This window comes from Bactrocera neohumeralis, chromosome 6 (genome assembly GCF_024586455.1).
Source record: "Bactrocera neohumeralis isolate Rockhampton chromosome 6, APGP_CSIRO_Bneo_wtdbg2-racon-allhic-juicebox.fasta_v2, whole genome shotgun sequence".
NCBI lineage: Eukaryota > Metazoa > Arthropoda > Insecta > Diptera > Tephritidae > Bactrocera > Bactrocera neohumeralis.
In genome coordinates, this window is record NC_065923.1 from 49,023,793 (window position 1) to 49,032,505 (window position 8,713).

The window sequence follows — 8,713 nt, forward strand, 5'->3', positions numbered from 1 at the left end:
CGTCTTAAAAAACAGAGGTGAACGGACGACTCGTATGATGCAGGTTTTCGATGACTTCACTACCTTCACTGCATGCTTAGCGCCACTCAAATACTTTTACTCGTGATAAAAAGTAAATTCCTAAATAATTTCTGCAACATTTCAACGATTCCATAATAAACACAAAATTTCAAGAAAAGTTGTTGTTAACTTTTTTTCTTGGTAAAAATCGCGACACGAACTTTTCGGTTCGTAAGCAAACAACTGCTAAAAAGACACTATTAGACAATCGCGGTTTGTCCGGAAAGTAATAGGAGTGATTTTCTGCCGCCGTGACTGTACTTCAAGCGCGCACAGACTGGATTCGGTAGAGAGCGTACTTAGTTAACGAACGAGCGATCAGTTGTCTCCGAGCACCTGGAGAGTCAGGACAAACATTTTCGCGCGAGAAGAATGAGCAAATCCAAACGAAGCTCATTGTCATTTTTGACATGAAACTTATCGTCCACCATGAATTTTTCCCCCTGGACAAACCGTCAACTCCAAGTTTTACGTAGAAGTCCTCAAGAGGATCAAACGAGGGGTCAGTCGGGTCCGACAAGACATTGCAGCCGATTGGAAGTTGCACCAGGACAACGCCCCGTCTCACACCGCCTTTCTTGTGAACAGTAACCAAGGCTGGAATCTCAACGCTTCCGCAGCCGCCCTACAGCCCAAATGTGCCCCCTCCAACATTTTTTTGTTTCCTTGCCTGAGAAGGCCGATGAAAGTAAGCATTTTGAGACGACAGAAGGGATCCAAGCAGCATGCACCTCGGCTCTCAAGGCTACTCCGGAGAATGCTTTTCGTGACGACTTCATATTAGAAAAAAAAATCTTGAAAAAGGACTGTTTTTTACCCGAGCACACCCGTGTGACCCTTTAAGCAGATGACTGAACGCATCGGAATGATACATGTCGTGATTACGATAATTTCCATATATGTATATATAAGTCTTTACCGATTGGATTAAAATATTATATTGCTCCGATATTGTTAAATTTTCCCATTATTGTTTAGGCCAACATTGCCGCGTCATGACGGGACGCTGAGATGTAATATCTACGTATTGGCACTAATTCAATCCAAATTAACGGCATATTCACTTATACAACGTAGTGTCTTTCCATCATTCTAAACGATATATGTACATAGGTATATTTCTGTAACCACATACAATATTATGTAATTCCTTTGTAAATTTTCTACTAACGCTCGTCAGTGCCTTGTTTGCTTCCTAGTCTCTAGGTGAATGGATAAAAAGGACATTAACGTTAAGCCAATAAACAGTTCGGACATTCGTGGTGATTTACCGTCGCACAGTGGGACACTACAAAGGAAGTAGCATGAAATGTGCTAACAAGTTCAATGTAGACATGGGTGTTTATTACCTTCAGATTGGAAATGTAGAGAGAATTACCATTTGTTATAATGCATGTGTTCGTGGTCGTATATTGCAAGCCTTGGACACATTTCAGTCGGTCAATCAATCTCTCTAACATTTTCTATTGGTATATATACCTATTACTAGTATGTAGATATATATGGTGTAGTATATTTGGACAAAATATGTAAATATGCTTTACCGTTTGTACTGTCGCCAGCTAAATTCTACGGCCCGTTGATTTAAAGCAAGCTACGGCAAAATATAAAATTATAAAGGGTGTCCAAATTAACACAAGACTGAAATTTAATAGAAACACTGTTTTTGCATTTTTATACTCTCGCAACAAAGTTGCTAAGGAGAGTATAATAGTTTTGTTCACATAACGGTTGTTTGTAAGCCCTAAAACTAAAAGAGTCAGATATGGGGTTATATATACCAAAGTGATCAGGGTGACGAGTAGAGTTGAAATCCGGATGTCTGTCTGTCCGTCCGTCCGTCCGTCCGTGCAAGCTGTAACTTGAGTAAAAATTGAGATATCATGACGAAGCTTGGTACATGTATTTCTTGGCTCCATAAGAAGGTTAAGTTCGAAGATGGGCAAAATCGGCCCACTGCCACGCCCACAAAATGGCGAAAACCGAAAACCTATAAAGTGTCATAACTAAGTCATAAATAAAGATATTAAAGTGAAATTTGGCACAAAGCATCGCACTAGGAAGGTGCATATTTGGACGTAATTTTTTTGGAAAAGTGGGCGTGGCCCCGCCCCCTACTAAGTTTTTTATACATATCTCGGAAACTACTATAGCTATGTCAACCAAACTCTATAGAGTCATTTCCTTCAGGCATTTCCATATACAGTTCAAAAATGGAAGAAATCGGGTAATAACCACGCCCACCTCCCATACAAAGGTTATGTTCAAAATCACTAAAAGTGCGTTAACCGACTAACAAAAAACGTCATAAACACTAAATTTTACGGGAGAAATGACAGAAGAAAGCTGCATCCAAACCTTTTTTAAAATATTGAAAACGGGCGTGGCGTCGCCCTCTTATGGACCAAAAACCAAATCTCAGAAGCTACTCCACCGATTTCAATGAAATTAGGTATATAATATTTTCTTAACACCCTGATGACATGTACGAAAATGGGTGAAATCGGTTCAAACCACGCCTTCCAATATAACGCTATTTTGAATTCCATCTGATGCCTTCTCTATAAAATATATACATTAGGAACCAATGATGATAGCGGAATAAAACTTTACAAAATACGGTATTTGAAAAATATGTTAATGACGGATAATGAAATCTCGATTATCACTTTATCATGCGAGATATAAAACGTTCGGTGGCACCCGAACTTAGCCATACATATATATGTATACATATTTTTGTTTTTCCAACAAACCTTCCTTATTTGTTCTTTATCTTCTTTATCTAACAAACCTCGAATATGTACATACAGTTGAACTCTCATAACTCGAGCAACAGAAGTCGTTTTTCAAACAAATTTGAGTAAGGAAAGTTCAGCTGTATATATACTCGTATAAGTCCTTGGATTCCGATCATCTGATTGACGATTTACCTTAAAGTATTTCCCTGGCTTTAATTCCTGTAAGTTACAAGAGCATAAAATGTGTGGTTGCACCCGAACTTAACCCTTTATTTCTGGGTTTTTTACGATTGTTAATTCTTTACTGCATAAATGGCGGAAGTTTTAAATTTTGCGTTAGTTTTGAGACACCCTTACTTACTTTAATTCAAGTGATCCTAAAGTGTTTATAAGATTTTTGCTCAATCTGTTATAGTAGCTTGTTCTTTAAGGTGTAAATTGCTTTAGGACAGAAAATTTTGATCAGCAACAATGCGCGATAAGTCGAAGTTAATTCATGGGGGGTTTCGACCCCCAAAACCAAATAGGAGAATGACGATTAGGTGCGAACACAAAATTTAGTGAAAAAATTATATTAGAAACAAGTAAAAAAGGGCTATCAGTTCGATTACTGAAAATTTTATACTCTCGAAAAAAGTTAATCCATTTCAATCAGTCTTTACATTTTTTTACCGTATTTGTGTAAAGTTTTATTCCGCTATCATCATTGGTTCCTAATGTATTATATTATACAGAGAAGGCATCAGATGGAATTCAAAATAGCGTTATATTGGAAGAAGTTGTTTTTTCTATTTCGCATGTCATCAGGTGGCGCAAATTTACATACCGAATTTCATTGAAATCGGTCTAGTAGTTCAACCTGATATGGTTTTTGGTCCATAAGTGGAGGTCTTCCTTTAAATCTTTAAAAAAAAGCCTGGGTGCTTCCTTCTGCCATTTCTTTCGTCGAATACTTTAGTGTTTCTGACGTTTGTTTTCGTCTATACGTACGACAGCGCAGTTTCAACTAACCTTTGTATGGATTCGGCTGAACTATCCGATTTCTTCCATTTTTGAACTATATCTGCCTGACAGCTCATCGTTCCATCGATAGTAGTTTCCGATATTCAAAAAACTTAGTGGCCAACGCGCAAAGGAATAAATTTTTCGCAGAACCTTTCTCTCGAAAACTCGCAACGTCGACTCATCAGATGTAGTAATCGTCCATGCCTCTACATCATATAGCATCAAAAATGAGTGACTTATAGAGTTTAGTTTTTGCTCGTCGAGAGAGGACTTTACTACTTCTCAATTGCCTACTCAGTCCAAAGTAGCACCTGTTGGCAAGAGTTATTCTGCGTTGAATTTCCAGGCTGAAATAGTTGTTGCTGTTAATGCTGGTTCCAAGGAGCCCTGTACAAGAAGAGATTCTGGTTTCTCAACTTGATTTAACGAAGGTCTCTAATGAGTATAACCTGAACAACGATTTAGTGAAAAACCAAAGTAATAAATTGCCATTGAAATTACCAAAACTCCGTTAAAATATATTTTATTTAATTCACAGTAACAGTTAAGTCTAAATCTGTCTTGTCTTTCTTGCAGCCCGTCATATCGTGTGCACATAGTTATCGAATATAATTATATTCTATAACTCTAATCTTTAATAAAATATATAAAGTTAGGCAAAATCTGTTTTCATCGCTCGCCGGCAAATATCTGAAATAAAGTTTGACGGGTTTCTCCTGTCCGCATACATTTTAAAAATTTGCATAAACATTTTTTAGTCTTACGAAAAAATGTCAACAGCAACAACAATGCGCGAGGGTTGCAACAACGGTAGCAGCAACAGTTGTAAATCACATTTTTGTTCTTGCTAAAGAGCACCACCACAACTTTCACCACTCGAAGCATGAAGCAGACAGGACCACAGTGGGCAGGTACTCCCACCAAAGCCAAAGTTGTCAACAACAAAAAGTTTGCAACTAACAAATATGTGTGCTTTGGAAATTTTTATGGAAATCACAGTGCTCCGTCCGACGAATGCCTGTAGTGCATTTCACCTGTCCGCTTTTCTACGCTCATTAAAATTTTGAATTTACAACAATGTGTTGTTGTACGTTCTGACCGTTAGTTTTGTATAGCGTTGTTCATTTCGAAAAGCATTATATATTTTGGCAAAACTTTTTGTCGTTTACCAAAAAACACAAAACGCCCAAACACACTTTTTCTATATATACATATGTATGTATATAATGAACCTACATATATGTTATACACATGTATCTATATATTTAATATATAATATAATAAATGTAAATTCGCATAAATTTTATGTATGTACGTGTAAGTGTGTTGTGTAGCTGGTAAAATCTACGTTGGGAGGGGCATTAACTCCCTCCATTGCTTAAAAGGTGCCACACACACAATTATAAATTGTAACACATACACATACACATGCATGTGATGTCATAAATCAGCAAAGCGCGTAGAATTAATTAATTGTAAATTCTGCTGCGTCGCTACTTTTTGGTATCATATCATGCATCCATTGTTATTGCACTTGCGGCATGCAACAGGAAGTTCATCAAAAACATCTAAACAATAATAAATGCAACAACCAAACATGCAACACGCGCAGCGGCAACATCTTTATTCCTCATTATTTTTTTATTTGTTGATAACGATCGCAGGCCACTAAATCAAAAATGTTAAACTAATATAAACATGCATGTATGTAGCGCAAGCTTTGAACGGTATATGGGCGGGCGGGGTGTAGATCAAAAGCAGATTGGCAGAGATGGCGGCGGCAACAGGCCATTGCAAATGTCATCGCGTGCCAAAAGGCGATTTTCCCGCGCACATCACATGCACACGCATACACACTTATGTATATGCCCAAATACACACGTACGTATGTATGTATATATTTGGACTTTTGTACTCCCACAAATTGAGCTTTAAAATTCCCAGTTGGGTCTTGCGCCTCATGGCCTCCCAAACAGCTCTTTCCAGTTGAGAATCGTTAATTTTTATACCTTAAACAGGGTCCTTCAGTTGAAAAATTACACGCATCATTTTCTCCTCAGGAAGCTGCGCATTTGGGCGAAACTACCGATATCGAACAACTTAAGCATGTGGCTCCGATACAAACGAAACGATTGGAATCAAGTTCTTGTAAGGAACAGATTTTTATTTGACCACTTCTTCTACACCGCTTACGCGGTTATGGCAGAATTAACGACACTCGTTTCTTCTTTTCGCAATTTGACGGCAATTCCAGTTATCAAGTGCAACCAGGTCTTTCTCCACCTGGTCCTTCCAACAAAGTGGAGGTCTTCCTCTTATTTTGCTTCCTCTGGCGGGTTCTGCGTCGAATACTCTCAGAGTTGGAGTGTTTTCGTCCATTCGGACGATATGACCTAGCCAGCGTAGGCGCTATCTCTTATTTCGCTGAACTATGTCAATTTGATCGTGTGACTCATACAGCTCTTCGCTCCAACGAATGCGATATTCGCCGTGGGCAATGCGCAAAGGATCACAAATCTTTCGCAGAACTTTTCTCTCGAAAACTCACAACGTCGACTCATCAGTTGTTGTCATCGCATATACTTCTGCACCATATAGCAGGACGGGAATAATGAGTGACTTTAGAGTTTGGTCTTTGTTCGTCGAGTGAGGACTTTATTTCTCAATTGTCTACTCAGTCCAAAGGAGCACCTGTTGGCAAAATAGCATCAAGATAGCAAAATTTCGAGGCTGACGTTGTTAATACTGGTTCCAAGAAAGACGAAATTATCTACGACTTCGATGTTATAACTTTCAACAGTGACGTGGGAACCAAGTCGCGAGTGCCACGACTGTTTGATTACAGGAGATATTTGGTCATACTTTCATTCACTACCAGACCCATTTGCTTCGCTTCCTTAGCCATTCAGGAGAAAGCAGAACTAATATCACGGGTGTTGAGGCCATCTGCATACGCCAGCAGCTGTGTACCCTTATGGAAGATTGTAGCTTTTCCTCTGTAGCTCGAATTATTTTCCCCAGCGATAGATTGTAGAGGTCACACGATAGAAAGTCGTCTTGTCTGAAATCTTGATTGTTGTCGAACCGCTCGGAAAGGTCCTTCCCGACCCTGACGGAGCTTTTGGTATTGCACAACGTCAGTTGACACAGCCGTATTAGTTTTGCGGGGATACCAAATTCAGACATCGTGTTGTCAAAAGCAGCTTTGAAATCGACGAAGAGGTGGGGTGTGTCGATTATCTTTTGACCCGTTTTTTCGAAGACCTGGCGCATGGTGAATAACTGGTCAGTTGTTGATTTTTCAGGTCATACTGAAAAGGTCCAATCAGTTTGTTGACGGTGGGTTTTAATCTTTCACACAGTCCGCTTGATAGAATCTTGCGGAGGCTTATCCCACGGTACACTTATATTCCAATTGTCAAACATGCTTTCGTTCGACCATATTTTACAAAGAAGCTGATGCATGCTTCTTATCAGTTCTTCGCCACCGTATTTGATTAGCTCGGCCGGCAATCCATCGGCTTTGTTGTTCTTCAGACGGGTAATTGCTATACCGCTCCATCATCATATATTGGGGAATCGGGTTTACCATCTTCTGGTGTTAGGCTTTCACTCCTATTCAACAGGCTGGAGAATTGTTCCCTTCATAATTTCAGTATGCTCTGGGCATCAGTCATTAGATCACCTCTGGGAGTTCTAAGAGTCCGGTCTTACAACCTTCTCGTCACTTACTTTTGCGAAATTCCAGCAAATTATGTTCGTTAGATCTCTACAGCATATAGCTGTCATACAATTTAATCGAAGTAAGAATGTTTTTTTACAGCGATGCCATGGTTGGAAGTTTCGCAAGAAGATTGTTCCATCGAGATACTCATGTTCAAGAATCAATCGTGGCTGTTGCATCGTCAATTCAGGCAAATCCAAGAGTTTCCGACTCACAACTTATCATCGTAACTTGGAGTAAGCAGACGGTCATTACAACGGATAAGTCACGATAACAGGTTAAACCTTATGGATTCCCCAGGAATTTTACCAAGAAATTATTGAAATGGTTGAAGATGACAATAACTGGATAAAATGCCTGTTTGTGTCTGCAGAGGACTATTTTGATTTAAACGGAAACGTAAACAAGCAAAATATCTATATATGGAGTGAATCAAATGTAAAAATAATCCATGAGACGGAATTTCACCAAGAACGAGTCATTGTGTGGTGCGCAGTATCATCAAAGTGTATTGTCGAGCCATACTTCTTAAAAGAAAATGGTGTAACGTAGCTGTCAATGGGTATCGTTATTTAAAGATGTTGAATGAAACCGGTCATTGCGGAGCTCCAACGGAAATTTGGACTGGACTTCTTTTATGAGGTTATGCTATGTCAGGCAATGTAAACCAAAACCCAGATATCTGACTGAATTGTCCAATCCATTGAAGCGATACTTGAGGCAATCCCAACTTCAACCCTTCAGGTTGCAATGAATAATATCAACACAAAAGCTTGATTTTAGGACAAATTCACGCGTAATGAAACATTTCTTGCATAGAGAGTTTACTTTTATTCAAACTAAATGCATTATAGTATTATTTAACACTATTTCCTCAATTTGATTAGGTTATGAAGTCCGACTGGGCTACTTGGTAATTTGTATGCTGGGGGGTGTTCATGTTCGTACCTCATCTAATAATAGTAATTAGTGTGCCGAGTCTGCGATCCGACACTTGAAAGCTTTACTCATTGCATGCGCACTTCACTAAGCCACTCCAAGAGCACTGCACGCCACGGCGATAAGCGCACAGATTCCATTATAGCTGCGAATCAGAGTTATCGGTTTCGATCAGAATTAACGTAACGGTCATTGCCGCCAAAACTGAATTTCAAAACTGTCTATGTGAATAGTTTCCGGTGGA